At 39.9% G+C, this 21,419-nt stretch overlaps 2 pseudogenes; both read left to right on the forward strand.

The window, feature by feature from the left end:
* Positions 1–227: 227 nt before the first annotated feature.
* On the forward strand, positions 228–3,206 carry LOC148030385 (pyrophosphate-energized vacuolar membrane proton pump 1-like; annotated as a pseudogene).
* A 14,825-nt stretch (positions 3,207–18,031) lies between these two features.
* Positions 18,032–20,301, forward strand: LOC148030386 (pyrophosphate-energized vacuolar membrane proton pump 1 pseudogene; annotated as a pseudogene).
* The last annotated feature ends 1,118 nt before the right edge of the window (positions 20,302–21,419 follow it).

Raw genomic sequence — 21,419 nt, forward strand, 5'->3', positions numbered from 1 at the left:
GTCCCACCTTCCTAGGTCCCTGCTGTGCTGTGCCAATCAGATCATCCCCTCGGTAGCACCAGTAGCTCTAGTGCCGGCACATCCAGCAACACCGAGATGTATTTCTCCAGAGAGGAGATCGACAGGTGCTCTCCATCCCGGCGAGACGGCATCATCGTCCAAGCAGAGACGTTCCTTAGACACTCCTAGCTTGCAATTATGCCCGCCTTTTTGTACACCCTGTTGGCATGGCACCTTCTGCCGCCCCACAACTTCTTAGCGACCCTGCACCAGGCCTACCTCGTGGTAAGCCCTGCTATGATGCTTCTCTCGTGCGTCTGGGGGAGATGGCGGCACTGGAAACAATGGTAATGGCACCGATGGTGGTGATTCCCACAGGAGTTCCCCCTTCCGAAGCTGTAAGAGAAGGTGATAAGGCACCTAGGGAAGCCGTTCTGAGGCAGAAGCAGGGGCCCGATTGGGCGTTCTTGCCTTCTATTTGTTGGCATAGCAAGGGGAGAGGTCCATGGTAGGGAACTCATGCAGGACGATTGAGGCATCACTGTCGGGGCGATAGGGAGGGGGCAGTATGAAGGAAGCAAGGACATGATCGGCTTGATGAAGATGATGATCTACATGGCCATGGCCATCTTTTTCTTCCTCTGCCCCTGCCCCTACCCTCGCCTCTCTGCCTCTAGCGGTAGCTCTCTGTGCAGTGCACATCTGCAGCAGGGCGACTACATATCTCAGTACCCTGCTGTGAAATCTCTCACAAAAAAGATAGTACCATGAATTTCAATGTATCATATGCTCCAGATGGCCTATGCGATCTTGATGATCCCTCTTCCTTTTGGGAGTATGAAAGATCACCCTTCAACATGCCTGGATTTGCATCACAGAATGGAATGCATGATTTCTTGGCACGTTCATAGAGCACATCAACTGTTGAGGGCTGCACATCCTCATCCCAGTTGATCAACTCACAGAAACTTGATTGTGCTCCACTCCATGAGCTCAAACAAATCGACCAAATTCCAGTGTCACATAGTTCTCAGTTGTCACCGAGCTTCGCATTGGATAAATGATGTGCTCCATCTGATTTGTCTCCTTTGATTCCTAAAAGAAATCACTCATATTTTGCTTATACTGGGTACAGTCCTGGAAGCTGTCATTCTACTCCAAGCAGGCTTGAGGAGCTAAAGACTTGGCTGTGGATGAGATGAGAACAACCATTTGTTTTCATGAAAGCGGGTAGTTACTTCCATCTAAAATCATGGTTGGAGAAGCATTTGGAGTGCCTGAGAAATCTGGTCAAAACTGCATCATTCAAAAACTAGTTCAAAGGTTGAAGAAAATAGAAATTCATAACACAAAATGCTCGATTGCAAGCAGCCTTGTCTGTTACTATTGTTACAGCTAGAATAGCAGCTTCAGCATCAAATGAAAGAGATGCAAAGCTAGGCTTAGCTTTGGCCTCAGCTCTGCTGCATTATTGCAGCCCAGTGTGCTAGGCTTAGCTTTATTAACTAACTTGTGGGGTATAATTGCTGGTGCAGATGGTGGAGCTTTTGGTCCGAATGGACTGTGCCGATTGTGAGAGAAGTGTGAGAAAGGCCCTGGTTAACCTCAAAGATACAGGCAGTTTGTTCACTTTAGTATGTTATGATGCATGTGAATGTAAAGAGATTTAAGGTGTTAATGAAGACTGTGACTTATAACGCTTGTTAATCAACTAAACTGATTTGGAGATCACCAAGATTAGCTAACCAATTGATTTGGAGATCAGACTGTGACGAGGAGGATAGATTGGATGAGGAATCAGATGCAACAGCTATTAGGAAATGCACTGAAATTCAGCAAGCCATATCCATAGGAGCCACATCGTTTTTGCTGGACAGAGTACAAGTATTTGGTTTATTTCATGGGCATATTTGCTGCTGTCATTTTCTTGTTAAGGGGATCTGTGAAGGGGTTCAATACTAAGCCCCAGCCTTGCAGATACAATCCAAAGCACGAATGTGCCCCAGCTCTCTTTATAGCGATTTTCACTACAGTTGCATTTATATTGGGAGCTTTTATGTCCATAGTGTCAGGATTTTTGGGCATGATGATGGCAACATATGCGAATGCTCGCACAACTTTGGAACCCACAAAAGGGATAGGCAAGTATTCAAAATCGCCTTCCAATCAGGTTCGGTGATGGGTTTCTTACTTGCTGCTAATGGCCTCATAGTTTTATACATCACTATAAAACTGTTACAACTTTATTACAAGGATGATTGGGAGGGCCTTTTTGAGGCCATCACTGGCTATGGGCTTGGATGCTCATCCGTGGCTCTATTTGAAAGGGTTGGAGGTGGAATCTATACCAAAACTGTGGATGTTGGAGTAGATCTTGTTGGAAAAGTAGAAAGGAATATCCCAGAGGACGATCCGTGAAATCCAGCGATCATTGTTGACAATGTGGGTGATAATGTGGGAGATATTGTTGGAATGGGTTCAGATTTGTTTGGCTTCTTTGCTAAAGCTTCTTGCGCAGCTCTTGTTGTGGCTTCCATGTCATCATTTGGCACAAATCATGACTTCACTGCTATGTGCTTCCCTCTACTCATTAGCTCTATGGGCATTGTGGTGTGCCTCATCACAATCTTGTTCGCAACTGATGTGTTCGAGATCTCAAATCTAAGGGATATTGAATCTACACTAAAGAGACAGTTGTTGATATCCACCATCTTAATGACATTCGGTGCAGCTTTTGTTTGTTGGCTGGCACTACCATCCACGTTTTACATATATGATCCTAACGGTGGTGCAAAGATGGTTCAAACTGGAAACTATTTTTTTGCGTTGGAGTAGGGCTTTGGGCAGGGTTGGTAATTGGCTACGTTACAGAGTATTTCACCAGCAATACATACAGACCAGTTGAGGATGTTGCTGATTCTTACAGGACAGGACCTTCTACCAATGTCATCTTTGGTTTGGCACTTGGCTACAAGTCTATAATTGTTCCAATATTTGCTATTGATGTTGCTATCTATGTCAGCCATACCCTAGCAGCCATGTACGGGATCACAGTTGTAGCTCTTGGAATGCTTTGCACCATTGCCACCTGTCTAGCCATAGATGCATATGGTCCCATAAGTGATAATGCTAGTATTGCAACCGGTCTCTGGATGACCATGATACTTCTTACACATCTCTCCATAAGAAGCGCAGCCGCATTATAGACTATGAGGCCGTGAAGGCTTTCAAGATGGACAGATTCCTCAACCATAGGACTTCTTCAAAGTCCAACTTGCGGCATCAACAACCCCCAGTTGACAACACTTTGGGGGAGCGCTTTCTCAGATTAGAAGAGATTAAACTGCATATGCAGAGAGAGTTTGAGCGATTTCGTGATGATCTGGAGGCTAGGCGTACAAAGATGTTCCTAGAGCCCCAAAAGCAGATTGCTGAGATGTTTGCTTGGGCTCTGAGCAGCAGTAAGAAAACTGATGAACTCTTGCTGATGATTGTCGGTATTTTGTTCATCATTTGATTCTTCTAAATGTTTCTTTCTTCCAGCTGATTTTTGGGTCTTCATGCTACGTTTCATATCATTTCATCTATATTACAGCTAATGCGTTGAAATTATTCCACGCTTTGTTTATAAGAAATGTTTCGAGTTGATGGGATGATATTTCATTTCATTCTTATTCCAGCTGATGAAATGTTCCAGCTGATGTTTCATTATTATTCTAGCTGTTGAGTTGTTCTAGCTGATGTTTCATTGTTTCCAGTTGTTGTTTGTCTATTTTCAGTTAATTTGTCTGTTCAAGCTTATGTTTATTCTACTTGGTGTTTTATCTATTCTAGCTAAGGAGCTGATGTTGCAGCTAATGTGTGCTCACTTGATGCACTTCTAGGGTTCCACTTCCGGTGTCTCGTGTCTCTCTTCTCTTCTCTCTTCCTCCGTTCCTCGTCTCCCTCGCGCACTGTTCAACAGGAAGTCTGTAAGATGCTTCAAACCAGAAGGAGAAGTTGGTGAGCCCATAAAAGTATAAACAATGAATTCCTTGTTTTCACCTGCTCAGTTTACTATCAGATGGTGTAAAGAACAGGGCAAAAAAGGTATGCGTGTTTTGATGTTTTGAGGTTTTACAAATGTATCTTATGTTTCTAAACTTTGGTTTATTATGTGTACATAAAGGTAACAAAATCACAAATGATGGTACAAGAGATAATGGAACAATGAAAGCTAAGGAGGTCATTGGCCCTAATGTCTCTTCAAATCACGATACAGGTATATGTCTTTATTTCTACTAAACTTTGAAAATTAAAATTTGTACATATTTTACATTAGGTGATTCATTTTGAGATTAACTAGCTTTAATTAGTCTCTTTGTCTAATTTAAAATGTTCATAGCTATTCATATTTTTAAACTTTGAGTAATTGTGTGTATATATATAAATATAGATTAAAGAACAACAAAAGGTGGAAAAAGAGGTAATGTAAGAAAGGGAGATCAAGAGGTTACTCGCAATAATGTTTCTTTAAGTCAAGATGAAGGTACCAAATTTAAGGATCAAAAAATTGTACAAATTTGGTGACCCAAATTGATACAAAATATCTAATTACTTTCTTTTGTGTTATTGAAATTTTTCATAGTCTTGTATTATCGTGAGCTTTGGTTAACTCTATGTATATATAGGTAAACAAGTTACTAAAGATGACACAAGAGACAATGCAAGAAAAGAAGACATTGAGATTGCTTGCCTTAACACTTCTTCAAGCCAAGTATCAGGTATTACGAGCTTTCTTATGTTGATAATGAGTCATTTTTTGAAATGGTTATACTAACTAATGATATTTGATCACTTGAGTATCAATAGGAGTGATACACATACCATCATATGATGATATCTATCGGCCACCCATGTTGAAATTTAGAGAAGAGGGCAGACAAACATTTATTACTTTGCAACATATTGGAGATTTAAGGGATAAAACAATCAAGACACACATGTTGCTTAGTTAGTTTTTAGTTCTATTCTCCTTTAAAATTATTTTCATTTTACTTTTGGTTGCTAGAAGTAGATGTTGATGTCTTAATTTGTTTAATCTATTTTGATCATTAGATGTATGTTATTGATCCTTACTTAGAAATTATAACATTCTCTATATAATTTTCTAGTTAAAAATTTATTGTGCAATTTGTTAGCTTGTCTAAGAGGAAGGGCAAAGTAGATAAAGTGATAAGGAAAAAAGAGAATTTCCACGGAATTCCCTAATTGAAAGTACATATAAGTAGGGAATGTAAAAAATAGGAAAAATGAGAGATTTCCTAGTGAGAGTACCTAGGGAATCACCTCTAGAAAATTTTTCCTATATATGAAATATTTCCTATATAGGAATTATTCCCTACATAGAAAATTTTTTATTTTCCTATATAGGAAATATTTCCTATGTAGGAAATATTTCCTACGTAGGAAAGGTCTTATGTGATGAAATATTTCCTATATATGAAATATTTCCTATATAGGAATTATTCCCTACATAGAAAATTTTGTATTTTCCTATATAGGAAATATTTCCTATGTAGGAAATATTTCCTACGTAGGAAAGGTCTTATGTGATTCCCTACTTATTCTCACTAGGAAATGTCCCATTTTCCCTAATTTTTACTTTCTCCACTTATATGTATTTTCAACTAGGGAATTCCATGGGGAATTCTCTTTTTTTCCTATAAGGGGATCGATTGAAAGTTCCTTGTGTTGGCTCTTCTTTGAAAACGGGCCACAAATTATCTATATGTTGCCATGCCAGTGTGTCTGCAGGGATCCTCCATTTTCCATCACTTGAACAATGACTAGCATGCCATGACATGAGCTTTCCAATAGACTTACACTTGAACATAAGTTTTATACATAGAACAATCAGAAAATGTGGCAAAACCTTACGAGGCACATCCACTGACTTCATCTCCACTTCGTATCTTGATTCGCCACAAACAGGACACTCTCTTGCGAACTCATGAATCCACCGAAATAAGACACAATCATTGACACATGCATGGATCTTGACATAATCGAGGCCTCTTAGAGATGTCAAGTAATGTCTTGCTTGCTCTCTCTTAGTTGGCAATTTGTTTCCTTTTGGAAGCATTTGTGATAATAACCTACATATATTTTTAAAAGTGAGTTAAAAAACCACCAACATATATTTCTGTGCGATTTCAAAATAGAACAATTAATATTATGATTCATAAGCCAAACTAAATTGATACCTACTTCAATAACACATCCAAACTGACATTACTCCATCCATAAATTGTTTGCAAGTTAAGTATCTCGAGGGACGCACGAAGAACGGAGTACGTACAACCTTCATACAATGGAGTAGATGATGCTACATATAGTGGATCATCTAGCTTCGTAGAGTGACCTTCTCCCTGAACCAGTTGCAAAAATAGATGGTGTACCATGTTGTCCAAAATCTCATCCTCTACGACTTGATGGGGCATTTCATGAGGGCTACTATCATGGTCGCAGTCTCTACTCTTCTTGAAGACTCTGCCTCCTCGCGTCGACGTTTTGCAGCCTCTCGATGCATGGGAGGGAGCATCTGAGGATGTGGCACCGCATCTTGCTCAACCACAAAAGGGAGTTTCATGTACGTTGATATATAATTCCCGTAACATAGACATGCAATCTTAGTGGTAAAAGAAAACAATGAATACCGGTGATTTTTCTCGGTCCCATTCTCCATACAAGCTGAGGTGTGACATTGTAATTCGACGTGCTCGAAAAATACACCCTCGACAACGATCTCACATGGATTTAATTTTTCGTCGTAGCCATGCATCTCAATTATGAAGACGCAATGTTTCATCCTCACTTGAGGATGTGCTCATTGACTCACCAGCTTGCACCGCACTAGGTGATGACGACGTCGACATGATTAAACCTAATTCATGACAACATCAAAATATTTGTCATTCATACGTTTACATAAGATCTCAATTTTAAATACACAAAAATCATCATAAATACATTAAAACTTATGATAAAAATTCACTGTCAAAATTTATCTTAAAAACAAAAAATTAAGATAAAGCCCAAATGCGTGTCTATATCCGCATTTAACTACACGTCTATATTGGCGTCTATTTTCGCGTCTATATTCGTGTCTATACTCGCATCTATCTGAACAATAGACGCACATATACACGCGAAAATAGACGCACACATCAAAATTTAAACTATACTTAAATTATTTCTTTTCAAACTGTGCCTTTCCTTTCCTGCGTTTTTTGTGGTTTTGAAGCTTGAGTTTAGCCGACATACAGTCTCTTCATGCCTCACCTCCTCATGACTCACCTCTTCTTTCATTTCAAACACACAAGAAGGGAAAAAGGAAAGCCAAGGAGAGGTTATGGTCTCATTGGCCATTTTGGCCTTTTAGAGATGTTAATAGATCTTATCTTATCTCTTCTCTTCTCTTTCTGTCTCTCTATCTCTCTCTCTCTCTCTCCCATCAATTGGTATAAGGTGACGGGTCCTAGGGTGTTCGATCATAGTATGTTGCAATGTTTTTCTGAGAAGACGTTTACCTGGAATGTCTCTGAGGTGCTCGTTGAGCGACGAGCGTGATGTATTCGAGGCGACACTCGGACATGGGGCCTGATTGGAGCAAGAAGATATATATATATATATCTGTGTCACAAGCTAGAAATTGACCAAGCTCGCGAAGAAATTAAAATTTATAGAGTGTTGCTTAAGCGACACCGTCACTTAATCTCCATGCCATCCATATTGCAAATGTCCCTTAATGCGTCACTTAAGTGACTTCATTTGCAACGTAAAATCGTGTCACTTATATGACATGTCGAATGTCCTTAAGTGACGCCCACCAAAAATTAAAATTGAAAAAAATTGGGCTTTGCATCAGTAATGCTTTGGCATCGCTTGAGCAACGTCCGTCATTTTTTGCTATGTCCCTTTAACACCCCCTCTTTCTTCTAGTGTCCCTTTTCTCTTCATTTTAAGTGGGTGGTAGATTTACTCATGATGCCTATAGGTCTTTGGAAAATGATATATATTGTGCTTGCCCGTGAATACTTGACTAATCGAGTGGAAGAGAGAGCTCTACGTACTAAGACAACAAATGTAGTATGTACTTTTCTCTTAGAAGAAATCTTTTATCAGTATGGTTGTGTGGAAAATATTAGAGCAGATAGGGGTGAACTGGATGCAGATGAAGCCCATGATTTCTTTGCACAGCTAGGGATAAATCTTACTTTAAATTCAACTTATAATGGTGAAGAAAAGGATAAAAGTGAAAGAGTTTACCCAACTATTGTGAAGACATTGGCAAAAGTATGTGGAGAGAAGGTAAAAGAGTGGCCATGATTACTCCCTTATGCTTTGTAGGCTGATAGAACAACTCATAGTGTTGTTAAAGAATATTTTCTTGTTGAATTTATGTATGGTCAAAAACCTATTATGTCGAAAGAAGAGATGATAGTCACATGGAGTGTGCTCTCTTGGGGACAGGAGTTGAATCGAGAGGAGTTGTTGGCCTTATGCATTAGATAGTTGGAAAGAAAGTCACAAGACATAGATGTACTATGTACTTTTCTCTTATAAGAAATCTTTTTTCAGTATGTACTAAGACAACAAATGTAGTATGTACTTTTCTCTTAGAAGAAATCTTTTATCAGTATGATTGTGTGGAAGAGAGAGCTCTACGTACTAAGACAACAAATGTAGTATGTACTTTTCTCTTAGAAGAAATCTTTTATTAGTATGGTTGTGTGGAAAATATTAGAGCAGATAGGGGTGAACGGGATGCAGATGAAGCCCATGATTTCTTTGCACAGCTAGGGATAAATCTTACTTTAACTTCAACTTATAATGGTGAAGAAAACGATAAAATGAAAGAGTTTACCCAACTATTGTGAAGACATTGGCAAAAGTATGTGGAGAGAAGGTAAAAGAGTGGCCATGATTACTCCCTTATGCTTTGTAGGCTAATAGAACAACTCATAGTGTTGTTAAAGAATATTTTCTTGTTGAATTTATGTATGGTCAAAAACCTATTATGCCGAAAGAAGAGATGACAGTCACATGGAGTGTGCTCTCTTGGAAAGAGGAGTTGAATCGAGAGGAGTTGTTGGCCTTATGCATTAGATAGTTGGAAAGAAAGTCACAAGATATAGATGTAGCAATTGCAAAGAAAGGATACATAACAAAAAACGCTTTGGCAAAAGACACAGATTGAGGCCAAGAACCATACAAGATGGGGATTGGGTACTAGTCTATGATAGCAATTTAGACAACGAGCATAATGCCATGTGTAAAGCCTCCAAAAGATGGTTTGGAACCTATGTGGTAAGACAAGTGCTTGTTAATGCTACTTATGTATTAAATTAGCTCAATGAGACAGCCATGAAACTTTTGTAGCAAGGAAAAATATCAAATTATTCAAGAGACAGGAATCTACTGCTACCTATGAGTTGCTAGAATTGGAAGAAAATAGTGGCAATGATACAAGGGCTAGCCAAGAAGATATGGAAGAAGAATAAGCAAAGGATATGGTTGCAGAGAATGAGGAGGACTCAAAATCTGGTAACAACTAGGACTTTGTCACATACCATGCCAGAGGATGTGCAGATTCAGAGAGGGTAGATGTTGTGCGGCTATGGGGCCAGAGCATGAGAAACTCTAAAGTGTATCATCATCTATCTTTCTTACTAATCTAAAGATTCCATGCCATATTAGTCATTAGTGTTAGTGTCCATAGTATAGATGGTTCAAAAATAGGAGATTTTTGGACAAGTCTAGTCTATTTTGGATATTATTTCTTGTAAGTATCCTAAAGAGCAGTAGAAAACTTCTAGAATAGGGTAACATGCAGAAAGTAAGTTGCTTATTTTAGAAGATCTCATGCAAAAAGGACTTTCAAAATCATGTGGCACACGATCATAGTTTATAGGTAGTAAACAACATTATGAATTGGGAGAAGAAGAAGGAGTGATCATGAAGAATTTTGAGAAGGCTTCTTATGGTTTTACGTCCCTTTCACAGCCACCAATGGAACCATCAGATTTTTTGTCTAAGTAGCAAAGAAGAAGTTAATGTTTGGTATGTGTTTTTGGTCTACCAGGGAGATTTAGGAGATCTAATGCTTGGACATTCCTTCCAAGTAGTCCTAGACAAGGATTTTGTTTATCTTCTCAGGTTCTATCAATACATAGTGCTTTCATTCATTGAGCTTTGTCTTTGTCTTGTGTACCTCTTATCTATTCTTCTTCTTCTATTATATATCCTATTTTCTACTTCCTTCTCTCTCTGATCCTTGGTGGATATGATCTTTCAAATAAAACCCCACTAACGACGTGCATCCTAAAAGAGGTAGAGTCCCATAGAAATGGCAAACAACATTCATTCAACAATCGCTTTATGCAAGGCTCTCTATCTAAATGAAGACGTAGAGTCCCATGGAAATGGCAAATAGGATCCATCAACAATGGTCACTTTATGCAAGCCTCTCTATCTAAATGAAGAACCTAGATGGTCCCTTTCCAATTCGCTCATTGAAGGCTTCAAAATTGGCTCTCTTTCTTCAACGTAGGCATATGCTTGCCCTTAGATTATTGACATGGGAAGAATGAGATAGGCTTCAACACACATGAAATTCCACTCTCCTGATGGGACAACACCATTGTGTATTTTAGTTCAGGATGCTATCCCTTGTCTTAGATGTAGCAAAAGGTGAAGGGTAGACTTCTTTTGGATGCTATCATCTTCCAAGATGTGAGCATCCCCAAGATCACCATCCATCCAAGTAGGATGACCCCCTTTAGCATATCAAAACATGACTTTACTCATCTCAATTGCATTTGATTTAATGATCACCTTAAGGGAACCTTAGTCATTCTTCAACTTTAATTCTCATGAAATCCATGAGAGAATACTTTCAACATGTTAGCTTCAAGGAAAGATTCAAAGCATATCTCATTGTATCCCAATCTATCCCCAATTAATCACCTTCAAAAATGACCTCCAATAAAGCGACAACAGACAAGCTATGATCATGCCCTTATGTTCTCCAAATAAGTAAGAGGTACCTTTTATATTTCTTGCCCCTTAACATTGCAAGATCCCTAGTTCAAGTCCTTATTCTCCCTAACTAGCAGAAAGTAAAACAATCATCAAATATTTGAATAGTGATGCCAACTTTATTCCCATTGAACAATTGTCAAACAACCTCCTTCCAAGGTTTCTTATGGCGAGTGGATGTGCAAGGTCATGACATCTACAATTGTGTCAAGCCACGAATCCATAGAGAATAAAGAGTTTAAGATTATCAAAGAAAGATGGAGGAGGATTCCAATTGACAATAGGCTTGAGTTACCAAGGTTCATAAACACCACGAACCACTAGAAAATTCATTGCATACAAAGGTGATATCAAGGTAGACATAAGTCATAATGCTCAAGATAAATCTTTGTCAAGAAATCCATTGCATACGAAGGTGATATCAAGGAAAAAATAAGTCATAAGACTCAAGATGAATCTTTCTCAAGATAATTCTACTAAGATAAGGATCTAAATGTGTGTAGACAAAGGTATATTTTCATAGCAAGCTTGGGTCTTTTGTTGTTCATAAAAGCTAAAGTTTGAGAAGATGAAGAAGAAATGTTAGAAACAAGAGTAAGCCTTGATATGATTGGACATCCATAAGAGGTCAAATATTAGTATGGTCCATGCTAAACACAATGTGCCACTCATAGTGAGACATCTCAGAGATCCAAAAGAGTCTCTTCATTGGCCCAAAACCTATGAACTGCGTACGCACACCTTGTTCTCATGGATCAAATGTATCAGACCTTTTTTTTGTGAAAATGATAAGTGTGATTAGTAAAGGTAAAAAAGAGGGGTATTACATCCTTGGACTAAAGCACAAGTCTGTCCTTTGACTTATCAGATAAGCTTTTTACATACGATTTCATTCATTGACTTTGTTTTCCATTACATTGAGAGTACTGAGAGTAGGTTTTTCAAACATGGCTAAGAACATTAAGGCTTCCTTGCACTCCATCTTCCTTCTTTTTTCTTCATGGATAAGGAACTTTCTCATCTCAAATCCCAAGCCTTGATATGGATTATCTTTGCTACTATCTTTGACTGGCGGCTCCCCTTTCTTCTTAGCCTGCAAACAAAAATTATTCTTTAAATCCATACATTGGGTCCACCATTAAATTTTCAAAAACCATTTTATTTCTACATAACCAAATCTACCACAGTACTAAGTTGTGTATCAAATTCCATATCACACGATGCAGTCCATAGATTTCACCAATAATTAAATCTTTCCATGTGATAGTCAAGGGGTGAAAGAGAGAGATCATCCGTAAGCAAGTTGAGGTTAATCCTATTGTGCTGGCAAGAATAAAACAAATGGGTGATGGTCTCTTCCTCATGGTGATAGTGAGGACATAAGCTTGATCCTATCCCTATTTTTTCTTGCTCTTAAACAAGTCCATATGGCATTCAACTGTATCAGCCCCACAGTAGGAAGGATTTCTTTGGATGAATCCTCGGTAGGCAAATCATGGTAAACCTGTATATCCACTGATGTTGGTTTCAATTTAAGTGCCATATTTTTTTCAGCTTATTAACAATCCTAGCTGGTGACTCCTTTTTCTCTTGGATAGTTAGTAATGGCTTATCATTTCACTAGCAAATGCCTTTGCAATTGAACTCTTATTCATCTAAATTGTCCGGCATAAATGAGTCCCCCAAGAAATTTCTCCTTTGTTGGAGGAGAGTATGTTCATCCCTTGAAAGATGAATCTCATTATCTAGAGCACCCAACTCCTTCCATCCTCCTAGATTGTAGTTTGAGAGCTCAGCCCGTTTCCTAATGCCCTTTTTGAAAATCTTGTGAGCAAGAGAAAGTTTTTCCTCCTCAATTGTACCATGGAATATATTGAACCAAATTGATTCACAGACACTCCAAGGGAGTGTAAAGTTACTGCTTGGAGAAATTCCAACTTGATCTTTGAGGGAGAGCCGTGCACACTAGATACTTCTCATTAAATTTTAGTGTTCTCTGATGTGCATTTTGAGTTGACTAAATGCTATTATAATAGTCTCATTAACTTTGTACATATCCAGATAAGAAGGCAGGGATGTGCCCTAGGCACCCTACTCTTTGCAATAGCCTCATATGCAGTGGGCTGGTGAATAGAGGAAGGTATTAAACAAGGAAGGCTAAGAGGTATACATCTTCCTAACAATAGAGAGTTCATGCTTAATCTGTTCGCGGATGACATGAATGAAACAGTTAATAATGACCCATCATCCATAGAAGCTTTTTGGAGATGCATCTAGGAGTTTTGTCTTGCCTCAATGTCAATTGTGAATCCTAGTAAAACGCGTATTAAGCGACTTGTTAATCCTCCTCCACTGTGGCTGTTCGATGCACATTGCAAGGAAATGGAAGAAGGAAATGTATTCATGCTTCTTGGAATTTCCATGGGATTTCGTGTATCCTTGAAGTAGCATTGGGAATGGGTGCAAAACAAATAAAAAAGAAGCTGGAGTACTTGAATGGATTGTAGTGTTCATTCGCTGGGCAAATGGTGGTGCTATAACATATTCTAATATCTTCAAGAATATACTTTTTAGCTTGGTGGAAGGCTCCCAAAGCTGGGCTCAAACAACTGGAGTCCTCGATCAGAAAGCTTATTTGTCCTTTGACATATTAGATAAGCTTTTTTACAGAGGATCTCATTCCTTGGATCTATTTTCCATTACATTGAGAGTACTAAGAGTAGGTTTTTCAAACATGGCTAAGAACAAGGCTTCCATGTGCTCCATCTTCCTTCTTTTTTCTTCATGGATAAGGAACTTTCTCATCTCGAATCCCAAGCCTTCATATGGATCTTCTTTTTTCTTCTTGCAGGCAAATGTATGTTTGCTGCTATCTTTGGCTAGCTAGCTATTTCCCATTCCTCTTAGCCTGCAAAGAGAAACTTTTCTTTAAATCCATACATTGGATCCACCATTACATTTTCAAAAACCTTTTTATTTCTTGATAACCAAATTTACCACAGCACTATGTTGTGTATCAAATTCTATATTACAGGATGGATCCATAGATTTCACAAATATTTAATTCTTTCCATGTGATAGTCAAGGGGTGAAAGGGAGAGATCATCCATTGAAGAAAGTTGAGGGTATTCCTATTGTGCTAGCAAGATTAAAATAGATGGGTGATGGTCTCTTCCTCATAGTGACAGCAAGGACATAAGCTTGATCCTATCACTATTTTTTTTGCTCTTGAACAAGTCCATAGAGCTTTCAGTTGTATGAGCCACAGTAGGCACGGTTGCTTTGGATGAATGCTCGGTAGCTAGATCATGGTAAACCTCTATATCCACTGATGTTGGTTCCAATTTAAGTGCCATATTTTGTTCAACTTATGAACAATCCTAGCGGGTGACTCCATTTTCTCTTGGATAGGTAGTAATGGCTTATCATTCAGCTAGCAAATGCATTTGCAATTAAACTGTTATTAATTTGAATTGTCCGCGGCATAAATCAGTCCCCCCCAGCAATATCTCCTTGGTTGGAGGTGAGTATGTTCATCCCTTGAAAGATGAATCTCATTATCTGGAGCATCCAGATCCTTCCACCCTCCTAGTCCGAGAGCTCAGCCCATTTCCTAATGCTCTTTTTGAAAATCTTGTGAGTAAGAGAAAGTTTTTTCTCCTCAATTGTACCATAGAATACATTGAACCAATGTGAGTTAGAGAGACTCCAGGGGAGTTTAAAGTTACTCCTTAGAGAATTTCCAACTTGATCTTTGAGGGAGGGCCATGCACACTAGATACTTTTCATCAAATTTTTGCATTCTTTGATGTGCACTTTAACTTGGCTGAATGCTATTGTAATAAGATCTAGCTACTTTCACCTGGGATAATTGATTAGTCAGAATTTCCTACAGCTATGCATGATTAGTCTCATTCCCTCTATACAGATCCAGAAGGCAAGGTTGGCCCCTATCCCCCCTACTCTTTGTAATAGCCTCAAATGCATTGCGTTGGTTAGTAGAGGAAGAGGTTAAACAAGGAAGGCTAAGAGGTATACATCTCCCTAACAATGGAGGGATCATGCTTAATCTGTTCGCGGATGACATGAATGAAACAGTTAATAATGACCCATCATCCATAGAAGCTTTTTGGAGATGCATCTAGGAGTTTTGTCTTGCCTTAACGTCAGTTGTGAATCCTAGTAAAACACGTATTAAGAGACTTGCTAACCCTCCTCCACTGTGGCTCTTCGATGCACATTGCAAGGAATTGGAAGAAGGAATTGTATTCATGCTTCTTGGAATTCCCATGGGATTTGGTGTATCCCTGAGGTAGCATTGGAAATAGGTGCAAAACAAATAAAAAAGAAGCTGGAGTACTTGAATGGATTGTAGTGTTCATTCATGGGGCAAATGGTGGTGCTATAACATATTCTAATATCTTCAAGAATATACTTTTTAGCTTGGTGGAAGGCTTCCAAAGTTGGGCTGAAACAACTAGAGTCCTTGATCAGAAAGCTTATTTGTCCTTTGACTTATTAGATAAGATTTTTTATGGACGATTTCTTTCCTTGGCTCTCTTTTCCATTACATTGAGAGTACTGAGAGTAGGTTTTTCAAACATGGCTAAGAACAAGGCTTCCATGTGCCCCATCTTCCTTATTTTTTCTTCATGGATAAGGAACTTTCTCATCTCGAATCCCAAGCCTTCATATGGATCTTCCTTTTTCTTCTTGCAGGCAAATGGATGTTTGCTGCTGTCTTTGGCTAGCTAGCTGTTTTCCTTTCTTCTTAGCCTGCAAATAGAAACTCTTCTTTAAATCCATACATTGGATCCACCATTACATTTTCAAAAACCTTTTTATTTCTTCATAACCAAATCTACCACAGTACTATGTTGTGTGTCAAATTCTATATTACAGGATGGATCCATAGATTTCACCAATATTTAATTCTTTCCATGTGATAATCGAGGGGTGAAAGGGAGAGATCATCCACTGAAGCAAGTTGAGGGTATTCCTATTGTGCTGGCAAGAATAAAATAGATGGGTGATGGTCTCTTCCTCATAGTGACAACGAGAACATAAGCTTGATCCTATCCCTATTTTTTAAGCTCTTGAACAAGTCCATAGAGCTTTGAGTTGTATAACCCACAGTAGGCACGATTGCTTTGGATGAATGCTCGGTAGCCAAATCATGGTAAACCTCTATATCCACCGATGTTGGTTCCAATTTAAGTTCCATATTTCGTTCAACTTATGAACAATCCTAGCGGGTGACTCCTTTTTCTTTTGGATAGTAGTAATCGCTTATCATTCAGCCAGCAAATGCCTTTGCACTTAATCTCTTATTCATTTGAATTATCCAGCATAAATGAGTCCCCCCCAGCAATATCTCCTTGGTTGGAGGTGAGTATGTTCATCCCTTGAAAGATGAATCTCATTATCTAGAGCATCCAGATCCTTCCACCCTCCTAGATTGTAGTCCAAGAGCTCAGCCCATTTCCTAATGCTCTTTTTGAAAATCTTGTGAGTAAGAGAAAGTTTGTCCTCCTCAATTATACCATAGAATATATTGAACCAATGTGAGTTAGAGACACTCAAGGGAGTGTAAAGTTACTTCTTGGAGAATTTTCAACTTGATCTTTGAGGGAGGGCCATGCACACTAGATACTTTTCATTAAATTTTCACATTCTTTGATGCGCACTACATATCCCTCCTGTGTTGGCATTATCATCATCAAGAGGGCCTAAGACGGAGAGTGCTATTCCAATCCTCCATCTGTAGTCTGCTTGAAGACGATTGATTTTTTTTTGCTTAGAGGAATGGCCTGTTATTCAGGATGAATGGAAGATGCAGGAAAAATTAATGCATACTCACAGTGATGGAGTGTGTCAAGAAGACATTGATCTTCACAAGTAGGTTGGAACCTACTTATGGCAGAGAACTCTTTAATCTACATTTAGGACTTGGGTTTTGTGTATGATTTTATTTGAGCAGGTACTATCTCCTAGTTACGTGTTTTATTACTCGATATCAGATTGGCTAAGGTTTTTGGTTAACTCCTATAACGAGTAAAACAATCTTCAAAAGCAAGGATTCTTTTCTTTGGGCTCTAGGAGAACCATCCAATGCTAGCCTTTGCAAAGAGGAGAGAGAAGTAGGAAGGATCAAGATAGATCTTTTAACTTCTTCTCCTCCATTCTTTCACAAAGCCAAGAGGACTGCAGTAGAGTTCTCCTTCCCTTTGATGGACCCAAATGTTAACCGTTTTACCAGCAAAGGTATGGACCTAGTCTTCCTTATAGCCATCAGGCCCTCTGCACATGGTGCTAATATGGCCAACACTACCAGGGCATTATTAGTTAAGCTTGCATTGCCATCAGTTAAGAGACTGACAAGCTGGGGCTAAGAACTGTTGTACAAAACGATGTAGCTAGGACATGTGCCATGGTGGGAGGCACAAAATGATGCAGCGAGGATAGGACATTAGAAGGGAAAGTAGAGACGCGTTGGGGCTAAGAACTACTGTGCGGCAAGCTCTTGCGCTTCTTGATCTGAGACTGCTTTGCACTATACCTGTGAGGCTGTAATCCTCAACTGCTGGAATTGGAAGCATTGTCGTGGATCAAGAAAGCTTCCTGAAGGGCACTTTTTAAGCGTTTTCTTGCTCGCTTCTGGGTCCGAAGGCGGCAGCCTCAGCATTAGCAAGCAAGACAGATGCTGCTGGCTTTCCCCAGCGGTCGCATCTTCCGAGGTCCCTGCTGTGCTGTGCCAATTAGATCATCCCCTCGGTAGCACCAGTCGCTCTAGTGCCTGCACATCCAGCAACACCGAGATGTATTTATCCAGAGAGGAGATTGACAGGTGCTCTCCATCCCGGCGAGATGGCATCAACATCCAAGCAGAGACGTTCCTTAGACACTCCTAGCTAGCAATTCTGCCTGCCTTTTTGTACACCCTACTGGCATGGCACCTTCCGCCACCCCACGACTTCTTAGCGACCCTGCACCAGGCCTACCTCGTGGTAAGCCCTATTGCGACGCTTCTCTACTGCGTCTGGGGGAGATGGCGGCACTGGAAACAATGGTAATGGCACCAATGGTGGTGATTCCCACAGGAGTTCCCCCTTCCGAAGCTGTAAGAGAAGGTGATAAGGCACCTAGGGAAGCCGTTCTGAGGCAGAAGCAAGGGCCCGAGTGGGTGTTCTTCCCTTCTATTTGTTGGCATAGCAAGGGGAGAGGTCGATGGTAGGGAACTCGTGCAGGACGATTGAGGCATCACTATAGGGGCGATAGGGAGGGGGCAATATGAAGGGAGCAGGGACGTGATCAACTTGATGAAGATGATGATCTGCATGGCCATGGCCGTCTTTTTCTTGCTCTGCCCCTGCCCCTACCCTCGGCTCTCTGCCTCTAGCGGTAGCTCTCTGTGCAGTGCACATCTGCAGCAGGGCGACTACAGATCTCAGTACCTTGCTGTGAAATCTCTCACAAAAAAGATAGTACCATGAATTTCAATGTATCATATGCTCCAGATGGCCTATGCGATCTTGATGATCCCTCTTCCTTTTGGGAGTATGAAAGATCACCCTTCAACATGCCTGGATTTGCATCACAGAATGGAATGCATGATTTCTTGGCATGCTCATAGAGCACATCAACTGTTGAGGGCTGCACATCCTCATCCCAGTTGATCAACTCACAGAAACTTGATTGTGCTCCACTCCATGAGCTCAAACAAATCGACCCAATTCCAGTGTCACATAGTTCTCAACTGTCACCGAGCTTCGCATTGGATAAATGCTGTGCTCCATATGATTTGTCTCCTTTGATTCCTAAAAGAAATCACTCATATTTTGCTTATACTGGGTACAGTCCTGGAAGCTGTCATTATACTCCAAGAAGGCTTGAGGAGCTAAACACTTGGTTGTGGATGAGACGAGAACAACCATTTGTTTTCACGAAAGCGGGTAGTTACTTCCATCTAAAATCATGGTTGGAGAAGCATTTGGAGTGCCTGAGAAATCTGGTCAAAACTGCATCATTCAAAAACTAGTTCAAAGGCCGAAGAAAAGAGAAATTCATAACACAAAATGCTCGATTGCAAGCAGCCTTGTCTGTTACTATTGTTACAGCTAGAATAGGAGCTTCAACATCAAATGAAAGAGATGCAAAGCTAGGCTTAGCTTTGGCCTCAGCTCTGCTGCATTATTGCAGCCTAGTGTGCTAGGCTTAGCTTTATTAACTAACTTGTGGGGTATAATTGCTGGTGCAGATGGTGGAGCTTCTGGTCCGAATGGACTGTTGGCACTTTATTACAAGGATGATTGGGAGGGCCTTTTTGAGGCCATCATTGGCTATGGGCTTGGATGCTCATCCGTGGCTCTATTTGCAAGGGTTGGAGGTGGAATCTATACCAAAACTATGGATGTTGGAGTAGATCTTGTTGGAAAAGTAGAAAGGAATATCCCAGAGGATGATCCGCGAAATCTAGTGATCATTGCTGACAATGTGGGTGATAATGTGGGAGATATTGCTGGAATGGGTTCAGATTTGTTTGGCTCCTTTGCTAAAGCTTCTTGCGCAGCTCTTGTTGTGGCTTCCATGTCATCATTTGGCACAAATCATGACTTCACTGCTATGTGCTTCCCTCTACTCATTAGCTCTATGGGCATTGTGGTGTGCCTCATCACAACCTTGTTCGCAACTGATGTGTTCGAGATCTCAAATCTAAGGGATATTGAATCTACACTAAAGAGACAGTTGTTGATATCCACCATCTTAATGACATTCGGTGCAGCTTTTGTTTGTTAGCTGGCACTACCATCCACGTTTTACATATATGATCCTAACGGTGGTGCAAAGATGGTTTAAACTAGAAACTATTTTTTTGCGTTGGAGTAGGGCTTTGGGCAGGGTTGATAATTGGCTACGTTACAGAGTATTTCACCAGCAATACATACAGACTAGTCGAGGATGTTGCTGATTCTTGCAGGACAGGAGCTGCTACTAATGTCATCTTTGGTTTGGCACTTGGATACAATCTATGTCAGCCATACCCTAGCAGCCATGTACGGGATCACAGTTGTAGCTTTTGGAATGCTTTGTACCATTTCCACCTATCTAGCCATAGATGCATATGGTCCCATAAGTGATAATGCTGGTATCGCAACCGGTCTCCGGATGACCATGATACTTCTTACACATCTCTCCACAAGAAGCGCAGCAGCAGTATAGACTATGAGACCGTGAAGGCTTTCAAGATGGATAGATTCCTCAACCATAGGACTTCTTCAAAGTCCAGCTTGCGGCATCAACAGCCCCCAGTTGACAGCACTTTGGGGGAGCGCTTTCTCAGATTAGAAGAGATTAAACTGCAGATGCAGAGAGAGTTTGAGCGATTTCGTGATGATCTGGAGGCTAGGTATACAAAGATGTTCCTAGAGTCCCAAAAGCAGATTGCTGAGATGTTTGCTTGGGCTCTGAGCAACAGTAAGAAAACTGATGAACTCTTGCTGATGATTGTCAGTATTTTGTTCATCATTTGATTATTCTAAATGTTTCTTTCTTCCAGCTGATTTTTGGCTCTTCATGCTACGTTTCATATCATTTCATCTATATTACAGCTAATGCGTTGAAATTATTCCATGCTTTGTTTATAAGAAATGTTTCGAGTTGATGGGATGATATTTCACTTCATTCTTATTCCAGCTGTTGAAATGTTCCAACTGATGTTTCATTATTATTCTAGCTGTTGAGTTGTTCTAGCTGATGTTTCATTGTTTCCAGTTGTTGTCTGTTTCAGTTGATTTGTTTGTTCAAGCTTATGTTTATTCTACTTGATGTTTTATCTATTCTAGCTAAGGAGCTGATGTTGCAGCTAATGTGTGCTCACTTGATGCCCTTCTGGGGTTCCACTTCCGGTATCTCGTGTCTCTCTTCTCTTCTCTCTTTCTCCGTTCCTCGTCTTCCTCGCGCACTGTTCAACAGGAAGTCTGTAAGATGCTTCAAACCAGAAGGAGAAGTTGGTGAGCCCATAAAAGTATAAACAATGAATTCCTTGTTTTCACCTGCTCAATTTACTATCAGATGCTGTAAAGAACAGGGCAAAAAAGGTATGCGTGTTTTGATGTTTTGATGTTTTACAAATGCGTGTTTTGATGTTTTACAAATGTCTCTTATGTTTCTAAACTTTGGTTTATTATGTGTACATAAAGGTAACAAAATCACAAATGATGGTACAAGAGATAATGGAACAATGAAAGCTAAGGAGGTCATTGGCCCTAATGTCTCTTCAAATCACGATACAAGTATATGTCTTTATTTCTACTAAACTTTGAAACTTAAAATTTTTA

This window comes from Lygodium microphyllum, chromosome 10 (assembly GCF_053477565.2).
Source record: "Lygodium microphyllum isolate KBCC chromosome 10, Lygodium_microphyllum_v1.1.10, whole genome shotgun sequence".
NCBI lineage: Eukaryota > Viridiplantae > Streptophyta > Polypodiopsida > Schizaeales > Lygodiaceae > Lygodium > Lygodium microphyllum.